The sequence below is a fragment of the Macaca fascicularis genome, chromosome 4, assembly GCF_037993035.2.
Source record: "Macaca fascicularis isolate 582-1 chromosome 4, T2T-MFA8v1.1".
Lineage (NCBI taxonomy): Eukaryota > Metazoa > Chordata > Mammalia > Primates > Cercopithecidae > Macaca > Macaca fascicularis.
In genome coordinates, this window is record NC_088378.1 from 80,042,636 (window position 1) to 80,068,723 (window position 26,088).

Consider the following 26,088-nt stretch of genomic DNA (forward strand, 5'->3'; position numbering starts at 1 on the left):
TGATGAACATAGATGCAGAAATCATTAATAAAATATTAGAAAACTGAATTCAACAGCACATATAAAAGTTAATTCACCATGATGAAGTAGGCTTTGTTTCTGGGATGCAAAGTTGTTTCAACATATGCAAATTAATAAATGTGATTCACCACATGAATAGAATTAAACACAAAAATCATCTGTTTATCTTAATGGATGTGACAAAAGCTTTCAATAAAATTCAACATCCTTCATGAAAATAAAAACCCTTAAGAAACTAGACATTGAAGAAATATACCTCAAAATAATAAGAGCTATCTATGGTAAACCCACTGCCAACATCACTAATTGGCAAAAACTGTAAGCATTCTCCTTTAGAATTAAAACAAGACAAAGGTGCCACTCTCACCACTCCTATTCAGCATAGTATTGGAAGTGCTAGCCAGATAAATCAGGCAAGAAAAAGAAATATACGGAATCCAAATAGGTAAGAAAAATTCAAACTATCTCTCTGCACTAACAATGATTCTATACTTTGAAAACCATAAGGACTCTGCCGAAAGACTATTAGAACTGATAAACAATTTTAGCAAAGTTTCAGGATAAAAAATCAATATACAAAAATCAATAACATTTCTATACAGCAATAACGTTTGGTATAGTTTGTATTTTTATCCCCACTTATATCGCATGTTTAATTGTAATACCCAGTATTTAGGGGTAAGGCCTTGTGGGAGGTAATTGGATCATGGTGGTGAAGTTTTCATAAGTGGTTAAGCATCGTCTCCTTGGAACTGTCCTCATGATAGTGAATGAGTTATTGTGAGATCTGATGATTTAAAAATGTGTGGCACCTAAACCTCCCCTCCTTTCTTTCACTTACTCCTGCTTTACCTTCTGCTGTGATTAAAAGCTCCCTGAGGCCTTCCCAGAAGCAGAGCAGATGCTAGCAACATACTTCCTGTAAAGCCTGAAAAACTGTGAACCAATTAAACCTCCCTCTTTTTAAAATAAATTACTCAGTCTCAGGTATTTCTTTATAGCGATGCAAGAATGGCCTAATACAGAAAGTTGGTATCAAGGAGCAGGGTATTGCTATAAAGATACTTGAAAATGTGGAAGTGACTTTGGAACTGAGTAACGGGCATAAATTGGAAGGGTTTGGAGGACTCAGAATAAAACAGGAAGATAAGGAAAAGTTGGAACTTTTTAAAGACTGGTTAAATGGTTGTGACCTAAATGCTGATAGTAATGTGGACAGTGTTCAGGCTGATGAGGTCTTATATGGAAGTGAGAAACTTATTGGAAACTGGAGCAAAGGTCCTATGTGTTATGCTTTAGCAGAGAACTTAGCTGCATTTTTTTTCATGCCCTAGGGATCTGCGGAAGTTTGAACTTGAGAATGTTTCTGGCAGAAAATAGTTCTAAGGAGCAAAGCATTCAAGAGGTAGTCTGGCTGCTTCCAAGAGCTTAAGCTCACCTGTGGGAGCAAAGAAAAGACTTAAAGTTGGACTTTATCTTCAAAAGGGAAGTAGAGTACAAAAGTTTGGAAAATTTGCAGCCTAGCAATATGCCAGAGAAAGGAAAAGCTTTTTGGGGAGAGGAATTTAAGCAGGCTATGGGGAAACCATTTGCTAGAGAGGTTTACATAACTATAATGGAGCCAAATGCTGATATCTAAAAAAATGGGGAAAAAGGGCCTTGGAGGCATTTTAGAGATCTTCACAGCAGCCCCTTCCATCATAAGCCTTGAGGCCTAGGAGGACTGATTGGTTTTGTGTGCTGTGCCCATGGCCCCACTGCCCTGAATAGCTTCAGGACACTGCTTCCTGTACCTTGGCTGCTCTGGCTCCAGCCTAGGCTCAAAGTACCCCAGATACTGCTTGTGTTGCTGCCCTAGAGAACACATGTTACCATAAGCTTGGTGGCTACCATATGGTGGTAAGCCTGTGTGTACACAGAGTACAAGACTGATTGAGGCTTAGTACTCTTTGCCTAGATTTCAAAAGATGTATGGAAAAACCTGAGTACCCAGGAAGAAGCCTGCTGTAGGGGCAGAGCACTCACAGAGAACTTCAACTAGGGCAGTGCCAAGGGGAAATGTGGAGTTGGAGCTCCCACACAGAGTTTCCACTAAGGTATTGCATAGTGGAGCTATGCAAAGGGGGCCACTGTCCTCCACATCAGAGAAAGGTAGTTCCATCAGCCACTTGCACCCTGAACCTCGAATAGTCACAAACTCTCAACACCAACATGTGAGAGCAGCCTTGAGGGCCAAACACTGCAAAGCTATAGGGGTGGAGCTGCCAAAGGCTTTGGGAGCCTACCCTCTGCAGCAGTGTGCCCTAGATGTGAGACCTGGAGTCAAAGGAGATTATTTTGGAGCTTTATGATGGGTGCAACTAGAGGCCATTATCCTAAGCAAATTTACACAGGAATAGAAAACAAATTAACACATGTTCTCACTTATACGTGGGAACTAAATTTTGGGTCCTCATGAACATAAAGATGGCAACGGTAGACACTGGAGCCTACTATGGGGGGAGGAATGGAGTGGGGTAAAGTTTAAGCATAGTACTCAACCATTTTTTCACACTACAGATATGATTTTTCAAATATTTTTAAATTGTGTAGAGCAATACCCAAAACAATAATTGTGTTTTAAAATGCAAATACAGTTTGTTCCTTTTTTTTTTTTTTTTTGAGACAGAATCTCTCTCTTTCACCCAGGTTGGAGTGCAGTGGCATGATCTTGGCTCACTGAAACCTCTGCTTCCTGAGTTCAAGTGATTCTCCTGCCTCTGCCTCCTGAGTAGTTGGGATTATAGGCATGCACCACCGCATCTGACTAATTTTTGTATTTTTAGTAGAGACAAGATTTCACCATGTTGGCCAGACTGGTCTCGAACTCCTGACCTCGGGTGATCTGCCCACCTCGGCATCCCAAAGTACTAGATTACAGGTGTAAGCCACCGCACCTGGCCTGATTCTTAAACAATACAGGTTTGAACTAAGTAGGTCTAATTATACATGGATTTTCTTTTGTCTTTGCCACCCTGAGACAGCAAGAACAACCTTTCATCTTACTCCTTTTCTTTAGCCTAGTCAATGTGAAGATGACAAAGATGAAGACCTTTATAATTGTCCTCTCACTTAATGATTAGTAAATATATTTATCTACTTTATGATTTTCTTAATAACATTTTCTTTTCTCTACCTTACTTTATGTAAGAATGCAATATGTAATATATATAATATAAAAAGTATACTAATTGACTAAGTTATTGGTAAGGCTTTCAGTCAACAGTAATGATTAGTAAAGTTTTTGAGGAGTCCAAAGATTTTTGATTGTGCAGGCTGTTGGTGCCCCTAACCTCCATGTTGTTCAAGGGTCAACTGTGAAATGCTTTCAATGAAATTTGTTTTGCCAGCTACTTTATGAGGTTAATCTGTCCTTACAAGTATCAAAATTCAAGATCATGAGGTTGTTATTTGTAAGAGATAATGATAGAATTTTCTTGATGTATCTGTTTGTCTTTAATTATGTAATAATCACTCAGCTTATTATTTATGCAGTGTTAGACCATACAGATTATTTTACATAAAGCCAGTATATTACTGTGAGAAAGTGTTTTAATTGGGGAATTAAACTAAATTTTCAAATGTATGTATAGAATATTGGACAGCACTATCATTAGAGAAACACATAATGGAAACCACTGCCTGCTATTGGTAATTCCAAAAGGAATAATGAGGCATATCTGGCTCCCCTTCCCACAATGGCCTGAACTAGTTTTTCAGGTTAACTTTGCTATGCTGTTGACCAAGAAGAAAGATCCGTTCAGATGGTTGGAGGCGCTGAAAATTTTATTTTTGGTTTACGATTAGAAGCTATAACTTTGGTGTACTGTTCAGTAAATGGTAGCATGAGTGACTTAAATAAACAAAAATTAGCTTCCAATATGTATAAATATTAATAAAAAAAAGTAAATTTGTCATTGGGAAATTTGGTTACATTTCAATTAGCCTTAAAAACAACTATCACAAATCACTAGTTTGAATTATCATTACTATTTTATCATCTAATACATGAAATCCAAAGCCCTTTTAACAAAAGGACTTAACTCCTCATTACTATTGCTTTTGATGAACCTGAAGAGTATTATATATTGCAGAAATAGAATTTGAGAAATCTTGCTATGAGTGAATTCCCAATCTAATAAAGAGAGCATAAACATTACTACATCTTCTTAAGTAACAGGAAATATGGATGAAATACATAGAATTGTGCCCTAAGACTTTCTATTGCTTTCACAAAAGGCATTTAAGTTTAGCTACTCTGATATTAAAATGTTAAACAAATTCAAACATATACATGTGTTTATCTTAAGTTAAAATGAAATTTATACTAATAAGCATTTTGTCTTATACTTTTGGAAATTGGATAGAAAATTATTTATTGAGAGGTAATATTACTTTAGTGTTTCCTTATATTTATGCATCTGTGCAGTTCCTTCTCATTGAATCTTAGCTGGCCCCATGACCTTTAACACAAGGCAGAAGAATCACAGGTGCACCCATTCAGGATCTAAGCTTTAAGGAAGCTTGTTAGATTATGGTTTTTGTGCTCTAGGGAATTCTAGCCACAATGTAATAAGTCCGGCTACCAAGGCCCCATGCCCCATGCTATGAGCAGTCCAGCTTGCCCAACTGGAGATTATCACAAAAAGGATAACCTATATTCCTAGACAGCAGCCTCAGCTGACTCCCCACTTGGCAGCCTGCACTAACGTTCCAGAAATGTGAGAGAGGCCACATTAGAGGTGGACTGTTGACCTCGGTAAAGTCAACCTGTTGATGCCATGTGGAGCACAGCTGTTGATGTCCAGATTGTAAAACTGGAAGGAAGCAAATTAAATGTTGTACTGTTAGCCACTACATTTTATAAACCAAAAATAAAGTTCTAAGTCCCCCAACCAACGGAGTGTATGGACCCTCCTCTCAGCTGAGGGCGTTCCAAAGACAACCTGAAAAACTAGTTCAGGCCATGATGGGAAAGAGGGGGTCAGGCAGTTCTCACTATACTCTCCTCCTTTTGGAATTAATGAAAAATTGACCAGCATTAACTTAAAAACAGAGACTTTAAGACTGATGAAACAGACTCTTTGTAGGAATAAGATACCAATATGACAGATAGTAGGTCCTGAAATAAGTCAACATTTTTTACCTCAAAATATATTTTTGGCTTATTTTGAAATAACCCTGCAAAGTTGTCTCTTGTGGGGAAAATCCATATTTTGTAAAGATTCCTCTTCTCTCTCTAAGTCTTTTTCCTGATCCAGGAGAGAATTAGTTATGAGTCTGGTACCTTTTTAAGTCTGGTAAAAAATATTTATAATCTATTCTCTCCAAAGCCTGTTAACCTAGATGCTTCATCTGCATGATTAAAAAAAAAAAAACCTTAGTCTCTGCAACCCTTAAGCTTACCCCCAGACACTTCTTTTTACTGATTACAGGGCTTTAGATGATAACAATTCTTTCAATCAATTGTCAATCAGAAAATCTTTGAATCTACCTATGATCTGGAGGCCTCACTTCAAATTATCTTGCCTTTCCAGAATAAACTAGTGTACTTCTTACATGTATTGATTGATGGCTTATGCCTTCCTAAAACTTATAAAACCAAGCTGTCACCCAACCACGTTGGGCACATGCACCCACCTCCTGGGGCTATGTAGCAAGTCACAGTCCTCATATTTGGCTCAAAATAAATCTCTCCAAATATTTTACAGTTTGACTCTTTTCACCAACAGTTTTGAAGTACTTTTCTTATGCAGCATTAGATAACTAACAGAGATTATTCTGTATTCATGTATTTTAATTATCATGCTATGACTGCTAGAGCTACCGTGATTTCTTTTGAAATGTATTTTAAAAGTACATTTGTGAAATTCTGAAGTAGTGAGGCCAAGTATATTTTGTTATTACACCTTGCTGTGAGATTTATGTCTAATCACAATTTTAAATGTATATAGTAATTGATAGTTGTATGAATAGAACACTGAAGTAAGAGCTTGCTTCTTTAATTATCAGTTTGATATACAGCATAATTAACTAAGTGGTAGCAGTAAAATTACATAGCCATGTAATAATTCATTTTGTATTCATGCACCATGTCCAATTTTTTCTATGTTAAACTTTAACCTGAATCTTATCACTCACATTATTAATTTGTACAAACAGATGCCCATTTTTTAAAATTTCTTAATTACATGAGGGATCTGGCATGATTATTTATGCAGCTACAATAAGGTATAGGTTCAGAATATTGTTGGTGAAAAGGAGCAAAATATCCACTCAAAATATTTTAAAATAAATATTGATACTTGAAAATAAATATATCAAAATAGATGATTAAATTGCACCAGTATTAAAAAGTGAATTATAGAATATATTCTCATGAATATTGGAGAAATTAAAAGAATAGTAAGAACTAAAGAACTGTTTATAATGTTTATATAACCACTTGAAGGACATAATTGTGTGGGGTGGTATAAGAGACATTGTAATCAGCCAACTGTTCCCTAATGACCAATCTATCCTGTTTTGAATGTGGATGTACTGATGAGTAGATTATCTGATCATACGAATTATCTACTTCCTTTAGAATTTAAAGAACTAAGTTTGTAAAGATGGAAGGAAATGATGAGCAAAAACCATGATTTTTCTGATCTATATAGTTTTTATTCATGTATATTCATATAGCAACTAAGGGCAATGTAAGTAGCTGAGGCCAAAAAAGTTTATAAAAATAAATTATGGTGACTTTATTTTATGCTTTGTGTGATTAAAAATACAGAACTCTATTCTAAAGTGGATAACTTTTCACTTATTCAAATAGGCTAATAGGTTAGTATTGCTCAGGCTGCATCTTCTTTTGTGATAATGGTCTAACTTCCTATGCAAATTGGCTCATAACCCAGAAGTTTTGTTCTAACATTTAAGTGAGTTCATGTTATGTAAACAGATATATTCACACAAATCATTTCTTTTCTCTTTTGATTTACTTTATTTTACCTAAATAATATTTACTGAACATAAATGAGGCATAATTAACAGAGGCTGGGAATGTTACAGTACAGTGATGACCATGTGGATCAGGTTTGCATGAGTTTGCCTTATTAATCTTGTTTTACTTTTTCCAATATTACAAAGTGTTTGCTTTATTTTATATTTTGCCTCTTCTGTTAATAATTATTTAACCTATAGTCCTCAGTACTCTATTGGAAGAAACTGGAACTAATAATAATTTTGATTCATAGTACAAATAAATTTCTAGTGATCATAATTAAGAAACTATTCTAATTCTTACTTGACATAGCTAACTCTACAGAGATTTTGTTGATTGTGGCAAAAATAACTTCTTTTTTTTTTAATTTCCTTAATTTCTGGCGGTTTCTATTTAGAGACTGGTACTGTTAAAAACTGCCACTAAGGCTCTATTATGGTTCTGCTGGGGGTTTAATTTATTAGATTTGGACCTAACCTTATCAAATGAGCTTCTAACTAATGATTATACTCTAAAGACCACTTTTACACTAATTGGCTTTCCCTGTTTAATTGTTTTACAAAATTGATAATTTAGTAGAAATATAATAAGCCTTGAATATTTTAGATAATTTGGCCCCTTTGTGGTCTTTAGAGGGTTCTCACTTAATAGAAAATTGGAATACACATTGTAAAATTTAGGTCTTGCTCTCAGCACATGATTTATGAAGGATGTATGATAGCATAAAGAAGGTTTTAACAATGCTATGATTCTGCCGCAGATGTTGGAATAGTTCGACATATCATACAATATATTTTCTTTTAAATTTTGAATTGTATATGAATATTAAAAACTAATTTTGGGGTGGATGTCAAGTAATAATTTAATTTTCAGAAGGGCCTTTTATAATTCTTGTTTTTTTAATCAAGGCGAATGTCTGTTTTGATATTTTGCTTCAGTAAATTAAACTTTAGTGTCATTATTTACCCAATTTTACTTAGTGTGACTCTAGCAAAACCAGTTTCTGATTTACAGAATAATGCATTCTAGTGGACATATGAATATAAGTTTAAAGATTCTTGAGTTACTTTAATATATTTATTAATACTACTTATTTTTTAGCCTTGATGAAGACTGGCTATGAGTGCTTTCCTAACACTTGCTAACCAAGGTTTAATAAATGCTAGAAAATTATCTATTGTATTGTTTTATAATAGTTCTCATGTCTTTAGCTTCATCAGAATATGAGCTGCATAAGGACAACAACCCTGTAGTACTTTAGCAAGAAATGGCCCAGGGCTCCCTACCAAACTCCTATACTAGTGAAACAAACTATTTTTCCAGGAGGGGTATGGAATGGAGAACCAAAAATAGACCAACTGACCAGTGTGAAGTATAGTAAATATGTCATGACTATATTTTATTAGAATAGAAATTATAAACAAATAATGGACCTCCTACCATCTTATGGAGCGACCAGCAACACGATGTGTCATGCTATGTCCATGAAATAAAGGCTGTTTTTTAAATGAGTAATGGAATGAAAGAACTGAGGGTGTTCGGGTGGCGGGGAAGGAGAGCGAGAGCATTAGGACAAATACCTAATGCATGTGGGGCTTCAAACCTAAATGACAGGTTGATGGGTGCAGCAAACCACCGCGGCAAATGTATACCTGTGTAACAAACCTGCACGTTCAGGACATGTATCCCAGAACTTAAAGTAAAACAAAAAAATAAAAAAAGAATTTAGGGTGTTTGCCCTTTTCTATTTTCTTGGTGAAATGCAGAAAAATAATCTTTGTTTTTTGTGGGGGAGACAGGGGTGGGTTGCTGGATTGACATTTCTTTTGGTTCCATGTATGTATATGAAAGCTAAATTTAGGACTCATTGACAAAATTCAATGGCTCTTACAATCGTACTTTGAATTTGTTTAAAGCACCTAACAATACTAAAATACTATTCAACACTTCTGAAAGAATAGCAATACTTGATAGGAACAAGTCAGAGATTAAATGTACTGACATTTGTTTTGTTTTGTTTTTGTTTGGTGTTTGAGACAGGGTCTCACTCTGTTGCCCAGGCTGGTTTAGTGGCAAGATTATGGCTCATTGCACCCTTAACCTCCCTGGACTAAGTTGATCCTCCTGCCTCAGCCTCCCAAGTAGCTGGAACTACAGGCATGCACCACCACACCTGGCTAATTTTGTACTTTCTTTTTTTGCAGAGATGGGGTATCCCCATGTTGCAGGCTGGTCTCAAACTCCGGGGCTCAAGTGATCCACCTTTTACAGACTCCCAAAGTGCTAGGATTACAGGCATGAGCCACCATGCCTGGCCTGAATTTTTCAAAGAAAATAGTTGGGCTCTATCATCTTAAAGTAAATTTTTGTTCTTTAGAGAAGTGCCCCAAAATTTAAACATACATTTTCTTCCTTTAGTGTCTCTACATGCGCTATTCTGAATAGCAAACTTAGACTCCAGATACTTTAAAGTAGCCCCAAATTTCTAAAAACCAATATCTAGAGTTATGACTAACACAGCTATAGACATGATTTAGATGTAGTTTACAGTATTGTACAACATATTCCATAGGGTACAGCCCCCAAGATACACCATCTAATCTCAAAACTCAGCAAATGCCATCAATAAAGTAGGAAGGGAAGTTAATTACAGGCTCTTATTTAGTGTCCCTCTGCCACTGGTGGCCTATTATAATGAGTCATTCTTCAAATTGAGAAGAGACTGACAGACATTTTATAAACTTTTCACTCCGTATGTCTTCCCTATGTAATAAATGCCTGCTGTACACTGGGAAAGTGATTAAATATCAATTTCACAGAAACCTGGGAATAGTGTTTAAAAGACTAATGAGACGCTATTTTTACTACTTAGGTACTGTGACTCCCGTATGATTCAGAAGAACGCCTGTCATTCTAATTAGTCATCATTTGGCCAGGCTCTTTTTTCTTTCTTTCTTTCTCTTTCTTTTCCTTAAAGATCCTTAATTGGGTTATTTAAGAACTTTAAACGTGGTACCTCACTGGGAGGAATGTTCTCATAAGATTAATGTGATTGCTATGTCACATTTAAAAAAAAAACTTTTACACCAAATATAGCACCAATTTTATTTGAAAAAAAAAAAATTTGTAATAAATCCATTTCCACCTAATCTTACTGCCAATATAATACCTGCTTTATTAAAAAATGAACTTTTTAAAAGAATATGAAAAGGGTCTCTTGTACCAAAATTATGACTATACCCTTATATTTGATCTGCATTTAAAATTATTCTAATTATTCTATTTCAGTAAAAGGAACACAGTCGAGATGTCTCCTAAGTGAAGTAGAGCTAGTTCCTTAAAGGTGAAAGCAGACAAATTCTTTCTCCAACATTAAAATGAATTGACTACTTACAATAGTTAAAGTGTTCTAATTTCAGAAGAATTTGAAGAACTATATTTTTTCTCTGAGCTTAGATATATCATGATCATTTTAAAGACAGCCAGAAAGCCAAGAGTAATCTTTTCATGAACAAGTAGATTTCTATCTGCCCCAAAAGATATAACTATATTTACTCATAAATACTTCCAAAAAGTCCTCAAATTTGTGGAGTAAACTACATACATTATAGAATTATTTAACTTCAGAGGTAGAAGAAAACCTAAAAAAGTAATTTACTTCATTCTCCCATCCAGTGCTCTATAGCCTCCCTATGATGACCTCAAAAAGCTGGAAGTATGTTTTGCCTCTCCTCCAGTGTTTTAGCGGATTTTGAGATCTAATTAAAAACTGACATTTATCTTTACCAAAGTTCTTGTTAGATATGGCCCATCAATCCAATTTCCAAAGGTGTTTTTAAGCTTTCACTTCCAGACTTGTATCAACTTAAACATGTTTGAGGATGCTGCTAATGTCTCTGCCAAGTCTTTGACAAAAACTCTAAAGAGGATAGTTCTATAACATTGACCCATTCATGAAACGAAATGTCTGGTTGATTAACTTGAGTATTTTCTTCCAACCTCATATTTTCCATTTTTTTCACAAGTTTATTATGAGAGACTTTGAAAAATGCTTTTAAAAAACATCTAGAAATACCTGGAAATCTAGGAAGGCCTCTTATATTCCAATAACTCCAATTAAAAGTCAAATGAGGTCTGACACCAGAGATTTTTGTGACACGTTTAAATTTGGTACATTTATCTGTTTCCCTCCTTGTGGCTTTTTCCCCTCATTCTTCATATCTACTCAACATAGGCAAAGGTGAACAATATTATCTGTAAGTGTCTCTGTGCTCTCTTATAAAAATCACTGAGAAAAAAAGACACTAGTTCCTTCACAGGAGCTAAGTTCTCTTGCAATCACGTCAGCACTAACAATTACCTTAATTTTACTTCTTTTCAAAGTGAAATCTAAATTCTAAAAATATACACCAAGAGAATAAATGAATCATGATTTCCTTTTGTACAATATACAACTAAATACTCAGTGAAGGAAATATAACAAAAAAAAAAAACCTTAAACAAAAAAATTGTAAAGTTGAACTAAAAAAATGAAGAACTATGAACACATTGCTTTGCTATCTATTTAAAATTTTCAGGTTTTTGGAGTTATTGTTTTTCAAGCAAAGTTATCAATAACTGATGTATTAGAAATAAATGAAAACAATAGGTAAAAGCTATGTTACTTTTGAAAAATAGCAAAATCAGAATACACACACACATACACACACGTACATGTATATATACCTCTTAGATATGTAAATAGATTGGGTCATATATTACGTATGTTTTCAGCAGTGCTTTGGATTATAGAACATACCAATTCTATTACAAAATATCCTGGTGAAGATAGTACATTAGTCTGAGTAATCTATTTTGAGATTTTCCCTTTTGGTTAACTGCTAATTACTGAGATATTCTCTGAATTGGGCCATTTGGAAAGATGTATGCAAAACACACAGATTTTACCAACTGATGAGATTTGGTGCAGCTGCTATATTTTCTTGAATTTACCTCATAAAAATCAGCAGCTTAAGTAAGATGTCTTATGACATGATTTTTTTACTATATCTTTTTGTTTTCATATCATCTATAGGTGACTAGAATAATCTACGAACTATGCTGAAAGTTGAAATTTTAAACTAGATTTCACCAACCAAATCACTTTTTCCCTTGAGCAATCTAATATTATAATTATATAAAAACTATGACAAAAGTTTCACATGTCTAATCAGGTCAGAACTATTGAAAAATCTGTCTGCTTTTTAAGTCTGAGAAGCTAGAGTTCAACAGGTCTTTGGCAAACTTATTTCCCAGTTTTGCACGGTACTGATTCTGATCCCTGATCACAATTATTTTTTTTTAAATCTTGAAAATTCCAGCACTTAGTTTTAGTTCTCAAAGTACTATGCTCTTCATCTGAATTAAATTCAAAATGAAGATATAAAACACATTTTCAAAGATGGTATGAAAAATCAAGTAATAACCTAAGTATGATCATGATTTTTAGTAACAATCGTCTCTCTCCTGTACCTATAATTTTAACCTTCTTTTCTTCTTCATTGTTCAAGACCTAAAACCATAAAAACTCTAGAAGAAAACCTAGGCAATACCATTCAGGACATAGGCATAGGCAAGGACTTCATGATTAAAACACAAAAAGCAATGGCAACAAAAGTCAAAATTGACAAATGGGATCTAATTAAACTGAAGAGCTTCTGCACAGCCAAAGAAACTACCATCAGACTAAACAGGCAACCTACAGAACGGGAGAAAATTTTTGCAATCTACCCATCTGACAAAGGGCTAATATCTGGAATCTACAAAGAACTTAAGCAAATTTACAAGAAAAAAATCAAGCAACCCCATCAAAAAGTGGGCAAAGGATATTAACAGACAATTCTCAAAAGAAGACATTTATGCAGTCAACAGATACATGAAAAAATGCTTATTATCACTGGCCATCAGAGAAATGCAAATCAAAACCACAATGAGATACCATCTCACACCAGTTAGAATGGCAATCATTAAAAAGTCAGGAAACAACAGGTGCTGGAGAGGATGTGGAGAAATAGGAATACTTATACACTGTTGGTGGGAGTGTAAACTAGTTCAACCATTGTGGAAGACAGTGTGGCGATTCTTCAAGGATCTAGAACTAGAAATACCATTCGACCCAGCCATCCCATTACTGGGAATATACCCAAAAGGATTATAAATCATGCTACTATAAAGACACATGCACACGTGTGTTTATTGCGGCACTATTTACAATAACAAAGATTTGGAACCAACTCAAATGCCCATCAGTGATAGACTGGGTTAAGAAAATGTGGCACATATACACCATGGAATACTATGCAGCCATAAAAAGGGATGAGTTCATGTCCTTTGTTGGGACCTGAATGAAGCTGGAAACCATCATTCTGAACAAACTATGGCAAGGACAGAAAACCAAACACCACATGTTCTCACTCATAGTGGGAACTGAACAGTGAGAACACTTAGACACAGGGTGGGGAGCTTCACACACTGGGGCCTGTCGTGGGGTGGGGGCAGTGGGGAGGGATAGCATTAGGAGAAATACGTAATGTAAACGATGAGTTAATGGGTGCAGCACATCAACATGGCACATGTATACATATGTAACAAACCTGCACGTTGTGCGTATGTACCCTAGAACTTAAAGTATAATAATAATAAAAAAGAATGTTATGAACTTTTCCAGATATTCAGGTTTTTAGAATTTCCCCACATATAATTCAATCAATTGCATCAAATTTGTTTAATTGAGTACTGCCTAAGAGAATAATTGCATTCTTAATGTTCTTCTGAATCTAGAGGATCAGCTAGAGGATTTAATAAGAGAACTGTTTCAGTCGGAGAAAACTTATTGTTTTTATTTGCAAATAATGTACATTGACTTGGGTACTTTTCATGCTCATTACAGTAATTGTGTGAATGTTCCCAATAGACTATACACATTTTTAATACAATATTTTGAGATAAAAGTTCATTGGTTTAAAAAAGTAAGAAATAATTTGGTAAATGACCAGATGTCAACTAATGGAAGAAGAGAATGTTTAAATGGAAGATCAATTTCACAAAGCAATCAATTCCCTATGTCCTATAAGGTTATGCTAATTGTATTCATTACTTCATAATTTTAGGGGTATAGAGAAACAATACAGACAAAATAGCCAAGGAAATTAAAACACTTAAAGTGATGGATATGATTTTGCGTATATAAAAATTATTTTTTTTTTCTAAATATCCTTATTGTTGGCTGTTCATTTATTTCAGGGACAAAGGCATGGGATTTTCTTAAGTAATACCTCAGTTATATTTTCATAACCATTTCCAACAACTGATAAATGAGAGTAGTGGGGAAACAAGATGGTATGTATTTGGATGGTGGCTGAGAGGTGATTTGTTGCTTGCTCAGTGCTCCAATTCGACATCTTCTTTTGTCTGTATACTACTGGAAAACACAATCAAGATGTTCTAATCATTTTAGCATTCTTAGGTTTCTAGCAAGTGTGCAATATATTATGAACAGATGTTCAGCTTAGCGGGAAGTCTCACTAAAGACCTGAAATCCTGAGCCTTTCCAGAAAATGTACAGCTTCTGGCATGGTGGAAATAGAACTGATCTCATTTACTCATCCACAGAATGGTACTCCTGTGTGTTTAGATACTATGACTCACTTTCCTGGGGATGACTTAACTCAACTTTTCTCATGAGAAATAACTTAGAATTGTCAGGAAAAATATTTAAAATGAAGAAAACAGCATCATGTGTTAAGACCATGTCTGGCAGCAGTATTTCTCTTATTTTGATTTCAGGTTGATGACTGGCACTATCAGAATACTGTATTTTAATTCAGATCTTTTTCACATATACTCTATGGAACCAGTTGAATTTCAAAGAATTAGCTATTTTACTGATGTTCTTATCCTTCCAAGAGTCACATTCCTCTTTAGATTGCAATTAAAATTGCTTTGTCTTTTTAAAATGTCAGGTACATATTTATAGAACTATATTATTTATAATCCTGTGATTTTTTAAAGCCAGACTCAAATATTTGAAGATTTTCAAAACTCTGCCACAACAGCATGCTTCTGTAATACTTACACCTTCCCATTCTGTTGGCCTGAGATTCAGTTGTATAGAAACAGTAAATTGTTTTATGTGAAGATATAAACCAATATTACATAATGATTAGAAATAATCATTAGTTTTCTATTATTAAATTGAGAAGCAGCATCACTAGTATTTGAAAGAGTAGAATAGAGGTGTTATTTTATAATATCCTTAATACTTTCTAGAACCTCTTAAAATATTTTAAACATACAGAGTATTTTTCTTTCTGATGTTCAGCATATTCATTGTTTAAGAAAAACATATTAATGTAGGAGAGAGAGGGGAAAAACAAAGATTCCCACAGTCAGTGTTGAAAGAAGTGAGAGCAGATTTTCGAAAGTTGCTTGACCTGAGATGTGACTGGTTCTTTTATCAAAGGAAATAAAAATGCCCTCGAACTCTAGAACAATGTTTCTACAAACCAAGAAATATAATGGAAGCCCAGAAAAGAAATAAATACATAGAATAATAGTGAAGAAACAAAGAGGAAAAATCAATGATGTGATGCAAATTAAATAAGTTAGAAACAGAGGAAGTAAAAAGTGAAGGAGCATCTATGGAAAGCAAAGGCAGTGAAAGTGAGTAGAAAAGTCTTCAGCCTGGAAGGGTGATAAAAAATTTCGTAGGTATTAGATTTAATCTAATAAAATACTCCAGCTATCTGTAGGGCATTTAAATGTTCATTTGTTGCTATAATATAGCCAATGGTTAAACATCAAGTGTTCACACAGTCCTTTAATTTTGTGGTTTACCTCCTAGACAGAAAAAATAGATAGAGATGGCTGTAGTATATAATAATACATCATAAAACATGGATTTGGATTGGTATAACCAGAAGTGGAGAAAGCTCACGTTTAATCAAAATTAAAGTGTATTTCCCTTTCACATAGAGTTCCACATCAGCTTTCCGGGTTGATATGATGACTGCATTATTATCAGGCACTCAAGCACTGTCTACCTTTTTAGTCATCATACTCAAACACTGGATTCTAAGTGTCTTTCAAAGCAGCTCCAGTCAATATGTCTGATTGCAACTAGTAAAAAGGAGGAAAAGAGAAGGAATTGGACACACCCACCTTTTAAAAAGACGTTTGCTAGAAGTTGCTTATGCCAATTCTGTTCACAATCCATTGCCGAAAACTTAAGTTTCTTACAGATACCCTAGTTGCAATGAGGATCGGATAGCATTTTTTTCCAGGTGGCCATATTCTCAACTAATAAACAGAAGGGTACCTCTGTAAAAGGAGAGACTAGCATTTGCAAGACTAACAGCAACACCTATCATATATGTATTTTAAAAATACGTGCTAAATATGAGTAAAGAGAAATTAGAAAAAATAATGTATAACTTTTACAATGCAGTTTGGAGACAATCACACATGAGTAGAAATTAGTGAAAATATGACTACCGAAGATTAGCAATATTTTTCCATAAGCTCAAAACTTATGGTGTTACAATTAAATATAAAAATTCAAAATGATCGAAATTTGCCAGTGAATGTTATACTCTGTGTTATTCATTTGGAAAACTTTTATAAAATTGGTCTTAGGAGATTAGAAATTGATCCATCTCTGTCCCAATCTTAATTGGAATTTTCAAATATTTTTATGGACAAATGCAACTGAATAAGCCATGATTTTTCCCAAACACAATTTTGTCACTCTAAATACATTCATAACATTAGAAAGCTACATTTGATGGTCCATCAAAAAAGAATAAATAAATTATGAGGCTGCAATATAATCTTGTTCCCTTTTCAGAAAACTGATTTCTAAATTCAATCTAGACCCTTAGTAGTCTGACAATGCCAGTGACCAAGGTCACTGTCAGTCAGCCTGGTCCTGAATCTGCCCCTTCTTCTCTGTGGGCTCCCATACTGGGTTACATGGTTCTACATGTTTCCTGGTTCTCGGTACCTTTCATATCTATAATTCACAGGACTGAATGAGATTAGCTTCAAGGAATATGGCACAATGGAGTTAAAATCAGTAATGGGCAGATGGCAAGAAACAGAACAGATGGAAAACTGGAATCAGATTATCAGAGACAGAATAGAGTACTTGATTAATTTAAGAAAAATATATGTCAAAGGAATAAAGGGTTACCATTTCTCTCATTCTTTCTCTGTTTTTCTCTCTGTCTCTTTCTCTTATATGCTTTTAATTAATTTCTGGTTCAGGGAAGCTGCAAATGAAAACAAAATAAAAAATGTAGTTGTCAAAACTGAAATTAAAAACAGTAATGTTTTCTCACATTTTTACTTAATAAACAGTAAAAGACCACAATTTTACTCCCCAGTTTTATGCTTTCCCCTTGCTCCCCTAAAACAATCACAATCTGGGTTGTGTTACTGTTATGTATTCAGGAAGATGTTTACACTTTTTAATGTATTCATTAAATATAACTTGACTTTAATATTTTCATTCCTTTTAATTTGTTTTGTGTTAAGCATTCTTTGAAAAGCTAAGAATATCATTAAAACAACAATCACTTCTTATTAAATTCTAGTAGCAATAACGATGCCAATAATCAATTATCAACTTTTAAAACATCTTGAAATAATATAAAATATTTAAAATATGACATGTAGACAAGGAGTGTCTGATAATAACAATGATTGTATTAGAAGTAAATGGAGCATTATATGGCACAAAACATGCATGTGTTGATTAGAAGGGCAAGGAAATTGAGCAAGGAAGATGAATCTGTGAGAAGAGCTCATATGTAGAAGAATTCCCAGCACAGACAGTATGGATTAAAAAAAAAAAAAAAAAAAAAAAAAAAAAAAAAAACACTTCAAGATATCCTTTTCCCAGCAGGTTATTTGCTTCTATGATCCATTTTTTTTTTTTTTTAAATTCTGTGAAACTGAACTGAGATTTTGATCCTAATCTTTATCTTTATGCAGGCTTCCATTTGTCCTAAGAGACTTTGTTTATCATGGAGACGTTTGTTGTAGCCTGGTTTGTAGCTGATCCAGATAAGGTTCAAGTGTCTTGTATTCCTGATGTTGTTCACTACTTGCTAAAGCAATTTCAGACAGATATCCATCTCTTTGTTACCATCAGCACCTAATAAGTCAATCCAGGTACCTGGTTGTTGCCCAGTTGATTGCTTGACACTGCTAATCCTGCCACTCTGATTAACCCTGCCATTCTGTTTGGCTCTACAACAGGGGTCTCACCCCATTCCACTGACATTGTGCTAGTGATGCAGAAATAATAGATAATGTTTTAAATGCTGCTGACAAGGCAAAGGACATTGATAATGAGAGTAAAGAAGTTAACTTTTTGAAGAGCAAGGAAATTACTTGGAAGAAGGCTGATTCAGCCTTCAATTCACTAATTAATTTTTGAAGGACAGTGTCATGGAGCCCAGCAGGTCATGGAGCTCAACATTCTACATTGTCGTTCAATAAGAAAGAAGTAAATGGAAACAAAAACTTGAAATCAGAGACTTTCTCAGTAAAATAACTTTCACCTATCTTATGGAGTTAATATTCAGTCTGCCGTAAGTTTAACAGAACAAAGATCAAGCACCACAGAACAAAATTTGATACTTATTATGGTGTCCTTTGGCCAAAGTGTGTTGTGTTTACTAAGGCAGAGAAGTTTACACAATATTTTTTGAATTATATTTTTTCTCTCAAGAAATGTTTTTACATTAACATTTCATAAAGATTCAATTCTTTGAATTTTTTCTTATTATCCACTTAGCCAGAACTCCCAGGACTGACAAACAATATTTACCAATGTTTAACTCACAGAATATTTTAATGTATACCTTCCAAAAAAAAGTTCATTGTTGCCAAGGATCAATTTTTAACTTTTGAAACATCATGAAATAAAATGGAATAAAGTATTTAAAACATGAATTGTCATTTTAAATGATCTGAATGAATGGCTGATGTAAGTGAATGGACAGTGCTTAAATTATGCATTATATCACTTATGATTGTCAAAAATTAATTATGCATACTTTTTGATTAACATGAGTAGAATAAAGTGTACATGTACACATTATTCAGAAATTTAAATAATTTCCTGAATGTTAGTTAAAATTTCTTCCATTTTTGTATTTTATTCTTAGAATGAACAATATATTTACCAAATCCATTATAAAGTCATGACAGTTTCAATTTTTAAATGATTTAGGAATTCTTCTTTCACTCCTCAGAATTTTGTAAGAATTTTGACTTTATACTATGATTAAGAAGGCCTACTATTCTATTTTCTTATTTTGATGGAGTATAGCTATTTGTCAGTAAAATTTTTGCATTTATTTATTGTAATACAGATTATGTTCAACCTGATATTAGGATGTTAGCCAAAATTTCAGTCAAAACACAGAATGAGTTGAACCCGGTTAATGCATAAAAAGAAAGAAATTTATTTGTATTCAAATAGCAGTCATTAAACTTTTTGTAGAAAAAATGGAGAATCAAATGAATACATTTTAATGGTCACTGTATTGGAAAAACTTTGCAAAAATGATAGGTATAAAAAGTGCAGTTCTGTAGTCCTTTTTAAAGATGTCTCTTGTTTTGTAAAATGGTAAAACGATGTCATTGGTTATAGCTAGAAAAAGAAAAATGTTAGTAAAGTTTCACATGAAATATTATGGAATTTGTTTATCTGTTAACATTTTCTTAACTTCAGTAAGAACACATGAATTAAAACAATAAAAACAAAGCAACCGGAAATGGCATCTCACATTCCTGTCTGCAGCACACGGGAAAAACTCCTGAGAGGAAGGGCCAAAGACCCAACAGCAAGATTCATGAACTGTGACGGAGAATGAAAGACAGAAAGACCTCAAGGATCTCACAGAAGATTTCATACCTTGCTTATTAGTAACACTGGTAGTGTTCTTTTTTTTTTTTCCCCAGGAAATTTTAAAAGAAATTTAAAATTTTAAAAGAAATCTTAGAAATCAGTTGGTGATTACTGGAAAGTCTGAACTTTCAACAATTGCAGATAAAAGATTGAGAATTCAGTAAAATTAACAAGGAGAAGGGATGCATATCCAAGTACAAGCAATAGATCACCACAGGAGTCTGAAGAAAATCGGCCAAACTCAGAAATAGACAAATTCAGATTGCACCTGCAGAGACAAGATTCCTGGTAACAGCATTTAGAATGTGTTGAGCACTGATTATATGCCAGACCCTCTACTATTTTCTATTCTTAACATTAGCTGACCAATTTCTCACTGCATTTATATGGAGAGGTTGCTTCTATTCACACCTTATAAATTAGAAAAGTAAGAGTTTGAGAGATGGCAAGTAACATAACCAAGGAACTGACTGATCATTCTAACAAAGAAAAAGAAAATTCCTATTCCTTTTTTTGAAAATGTGTTTTTGTTTTATATTTGTGTAAATTTAAGGAATACAAGTATAATTTTGTTACATGAATAGGTTACATAGTGGTGAAGTCAGGGTGTTTACTGTATCCATAACCTGAATAATGCATGTTGTAACCATTAATTTATTACCCCCTATCAATTCCTATCCCACTCCCCTGTCCTTTGGGGTCTCTTGTCTATCCTCCCATGCTCTATGTCCACGTGTACACATTATTTAGCTCCTGTTTATAAGTGAGAACATGCAGTATTTTTATTTCTGTTTCTGAGTTGTTTCATCAAAGATAACGGCCTCCAGTTCCATCCACGTTGCTGCAAAAGACACAATTTTATATTCTTTTTTATGGCTGAGTAGTATTTTATTGTGTATATATATCACATTTTCTTTATCCAATCTTCTGTTGATGGACACTTTGGTTGATTCTATATTTTTGCTATTGTGAATAGTGCTGTGATAAACATATGAGTGCAGTTATCTTTTTAGTACAATGATTTCTTTTCCTTCCTTTGGGTAGATACTCAGTAGTGGAATTACTAAATCAAATGGTAACTCTATTTTTAGTTGTTTGATAAATCTCCATACAGTTTTCCACAGAGGTTCATTTACATTCCCACCAACAGTGTAAGTTCTCACTTTTCTCCAGGTCCTCACCAACATCTGTTATTTTTTGTTGTTTTAACAATGAGAATCTGCATAGAGGTAAGATGATATGTGATTGAGGTTTTAATTTGCATTTCTTTGATGATTAGTGATAATGAGCATTTTTTTCATATGCTTCTTGGCCATTTGTATGTCTTCTTTTGAAGAATGTCCGTCATGTCCTTTGTACACTTTTAATGGGATTATTTGTATTTTGTTGTTGTTGAATTGTTTGAATTCCCTGTAAATTCTGGATATTAGTGCCCTGTTGAATGCATAGATTGCAAATATTTTCTTCCATTCTGTGGTTTGTCTGTTCACTCTGATATTTCTTTTGTGATGTCCAAGCTTTTTAGTTTAATTAAGTCCAATTTGTCTATTTTTGCTTTGTTGCCTGTGCTTTTGAGGTCTTCGTCAGGAATTATTTGCCTAGACCAATATTCAGAAGAGTTTTCCTTTGGTTTTCTTCTAGTATTCTTATAGTTTCAGGTCTTACATTTAAGTGTTTACTCTATCTTTAGTTGATTTTTCTATATGGTGAGAGATAGAGATCTGGTTTCATTCTTCTGCCTATGGCAATCCAACATTCTAATGTTATTTGTCGAAAAGCATGTCCTTTCTCATGTGTATATTCTTGTGACATTGTTAAAGGTCAGTTTGCTGTATGTGTTATTTCCGGGTTCTCTATTCAGTTTCATTTATCTATATGTAATTTTTTATACCAGTACGATTCTGTTCTGGTTACTACAGCCTTGTAGTGTGATTTGAAGTCACGTAAGGTGATGTCTTCAGCTTCCTTCTTTTTGCTTAGGATTGCTTTGGCAATTTGAGGTCTTTTTTGGTTCTATATGAATTTTAGTATTGTTTTCTCTAATTATGTAAAAAATTATCTTGGTAATTTGATAGCAATTGTGTCAATTAGGGTATCTTTCATCAACGTGTTGTAGTTCTTATAGAAATGTTTTACCTCCTTGGTTAAATGTATTCCTAGTTTTTTTGTTTGTTGGTTTCAAAGCTTTTCTTGTTAGTATGCTAAAGAACTTTCCCTTCGTGATACTGCCTCTTCAGCTCAAGGTGTCACCATTACTCAGTGAAGAAACATTAATGCAACATTCATATTTTGTTGAATTTCAATGCCTAAGTGACTATATTATAAAGTAAAAATAATTCTTATTGCAAGATGTCTACTAAATTATTTACAATTATGGTTTCTGTTGTCTTTATTAATACTCAAGTAGAGTATCCTTTTAAGTATTGCTACATATGGAGTGATGTTTTACCTGGGTCTACTTTATATAGAAGTCAAGATTCTGATTCCAGTTTGAGCTGACTTGGAAAGATACAATTATGAAAAAATACTAGCTGAATAAGGCCTGCTTTTAAAACAAAAATTAATTAAGCTTCTTTTGCAGTTATGTTCTGCAGACTATTATTTCTGAAAGTAATTCACTTAATTATTACAGAACCAAAGTTGAGTATATTGCCAAATAGAACAAATAAAAATGAGGCATATAGGCAACTCTAGACAAGGTCTGGAATTGCTATTTACCAAACAGATTGGAAATACAGGAAAAACCTGTATCATGATTATTTAACAAAAATGTAAAACTGATAGAGGAAAATCTCAATGGCTAGACAGCATGGGGAAAAAAGAATGAACTAGTTTACCAGTCTCCAAAGCTCTTCTCTAGTGATTAATGCAGAAGATGATAACTGTAAAGAAAAAAAATAAAATGAGATTCAGGATTTCAGGATGATCCTTTCTTCTTAGATTAACTTTTTGAAAATGAGAAAAAAATCTTTATTAGAACCAACCAAATTATGTTTAAAAGCCTGTGTTTTGCTAGAGGAGTATTTTTATGAAAAATTTATTTTTTATTTAATACTTGCAAGCTTAAGCATTCCCTTTATAGATATGATTTTATATGTAAGATATATTTATGCACAAAATTTATATTCATTATTCAGTAATCATTTCAGAATTATAAATGCACTTACAATAATTGCATTTGCTTTTATAATGTCCTTATGCAATATGTAAGAGATAAGCTAATCAGTGTTGCCCTGCTCTGGTCACTGCTACAATCATCACCACCAACATGCTAGTTTTTGATCAAGACCTTGACAACCTTTACACTAATTACCACTCCTAACCATAATGACTAATATATTTACTACAGTTAAGCTGGAGGCAACAATATGGTAAGTACTGAAATTTAAAGTGAGTTTTAATAATACAGGTGACAATTCCATTTTCTTAATTTAAAATTCCCCTGTTATTTTATTATGGTAATTAGGGTAAGCTACCATTAATGGCAAGTTAGTAAACACAGTCATACGAATCCATAGTTGGCCCATTGTTTTCTAAAGCCTGATGGCAATTACTAACATATAACGGGTAGCCAATCATTTAATAACCTGCTAGCCACATTAACGAATGGTTTACATATGCTGTCTCATAAACTCCTTACAGCAATCCTAAGTAGGTTTGGTGATTATCATTTTCACTTTACAAATGGAGAAACTGAAGTTCAGTGATGTTAGAAAAACAATGCCTACTTTACACAGCCAAAGGTAGGGGAGCCAGGATTAAATTATTGATTGAACTTTGGCTTTGGAATTCTGTACAGACAACACTTATGCTACCATGAGAGCCTAACATGAGCAAATGATAGAACAAATGGGGGAAAATCCTTATCTCAAAAGATCCGTTTAATGGTTTTGCATTTTATTTTCAATAATCACTTTTAAAAAGAGTTGTTTGATTTTCATAGGCAACATCGTGGGGTGAACAAGAGCTCAGACTCCAGTGCTATACTGCTTGGACTCCAAACCTAGCTCAATAAGTTACGTTATTGCTGCGTAACTTTGAGTAGGTTACTTAACGTCTCCTTTCCTGTAACAAGGCTGTTACAAGGATTAAACCAATCAAAGTACTTAGATAGTAGTTGGCATGAAGAAGTTAACCACCTAAGTTATTAATATCTTAAGTAATATTTGGAACACTAAATGGGTATTGATACAAAATGTCTGGAATATATTGCTAAATGATAATATCTGCTGCGAACTTAATACATTTATATGACTTCTTTGTATACAGAAATGGAAGTTTTAGAGGAGTGGGATTACAGCAAAGTCTGTAATCATAAAGTTTTCAGCGCAGAGTGGTGACATAGTTTTTCTAAGAAGTTTGAAAATTTAAAAACTTAAGGGTAGAATCCCAGGAATTTAAGCCTGGTACTTTTACTTTCTAGAATCAATAAGTGTTCAAATGGAAAAGGCAGGTGTTGAAATGACAAACAGAATGGTAAATTTTAATGTAATGCATATAAATTTACAGATAAACTTTTCAAGAAATATGCACTTATATTTAATGTAGTTTTTGATGAATAGTTAATTATTCAGGCTGTTGTGGCATCACCTGAATCTGCTCCTATATTCATTGCTATAAAGCTTTTTATTTTGAAAGGATTTTGTAAATAGGTGTGCTTTGCATACATGGCCCCTGTCTGTGGTCAATTAAGTTAAGGGGCATGAGGGGCACTGTAACAAAGCATAAGGAATTATTTGCAGCCTAGTGCAGCCTAGCTTCTCCTTACTATATAATCATTCACAACTAATTATGTTTACTTCCCCTTCATGAAGGACGATTGCACACTTATAAAAATATACTGATTATACTTTCTATTTAGAACAAAACCAGAGTAAAGCTTTACATAATAGAAAGCAGTTCCTTTGTGATAATAGCGTAAAATTATTTTCCCTCTGACAGGGAATATTGAAACATCCTTGGATTAGATTTAAATCCCCATACTTCACTAATGATGAACCTACTTATCTTTTTATAATTCACAAGACTCCTAAAAAGAATCAGGAGTCAGGAATGGAATCTTTGACCTAGTCATGTGGTACATTGGTATAAAAGCACATTTCACGTTTAGACTTCTTTATTAAAATGAGCATATCTGAAATTTTAACAATTATAAATTTGCCTTTATTGTACTATATATACTTAAATTTTATGTACTTTATAACCAAATAATTTTCTTTCTCCAGGAAGCTACTTGTTACTTGTATAATATTAAATTTTGTTCAAAACTACAGCTTATATTCTCTTCATATTTTATAGGTTCTTCTGACCACTCCTTGACTTTATCTTGTTATTTACATTTTTAAACAAAAGGAACCAAGACATAATTGGCTAAATAATAAAAAAAATGTGGTGCTCAAAATATAGTTTGAAAGGTTGAGTTTAACTCTTTTTCAAAATTTAGTGATAGTTTTTGAACTAAAGAGAAAATTCTCAGAGATGCCTCATTCACTGTACATTTATTCATGTTCTCAGGGGAGGATTATAATTTCTTTCACTTGCATAATGTGTCACAGTTTCGAGTTGCTTTATACACATTCTCTTCATTATGCAAAGATGGGAGCTTGTGCTAAGTACTAGCTGTGACCAAGGGAGGCCATGGCTCTTTTGCCATACCTGGCACAGAGGAGACAACTGCAACCTCCAGACTGGCAGAAAAATATATCCGTGCGTGCTGGTGGCCATCTCGCTGTCCTTTCCAGAGATGGTCCTGCTCAGACACACGGATATAAGACAACGCTGAGTTGTACTTCTTCCTCTTAAGAAGAGAAGTGGGTGCTTTAGGCAGTTAAGAAACAGAGGTGTGGTCAAAAAGCAAAGTAGGGATAAAACTTGATTCCAAAAGCTTGATTCCTACTCAGAGCAAGCATTCAGGCTGGGACTGCTCTGACATCCAGTCCCAAGCATTACATTAGACCTCTCATAGCTCAGAATTGACCACATTTGTGTCCATTTACACATGAAACCCAAGCTTATCTTCTGTTGCCTCACCCCAAAATATCTCTCAGCATTATCCTTTGAATGATAAAAATTGGCTACTTTT

At 33.8% G+C, this 26,088-nt stretch overlaps 1 long non-coding RNA gene across 5 annotated transcripts in view; it reads right to left on the reverse strand.

Annotated features, from left to right (window-relative positions):
* Positions 1-13,911: 13,911 nt before the first annotated feature.
* LOC123572991 (uncharacterized) overlaps positions 13,912-26,088 on the reverse strand; it is a 97,920-nt gene continuing 85,743 nt past the window's right edge. For 3 of the 5 annotated variants that reach the window (XR_012434428.1, XR_012434429.1, XR_006697666.2), the window contains 3 exons: positions 17,277-17,355; positions 16,247-16,384; positions 13,912-14,507 (listed from right to left, as the gene is read on the reverse strand). This is a non-coding gene — a long non-coding RNA (uncharacterized lncRNA). Of the gene's footprint in view, positions 14,508-16,246; positions 16,385-17,276; positions 17,356-22,843; positions 22,889-26,088 lie in introns of all 5 variants that reach the window. The other 2 variants (XR_010586089.1, XR_006697664.2) reach the window with 1 other exon arrangement.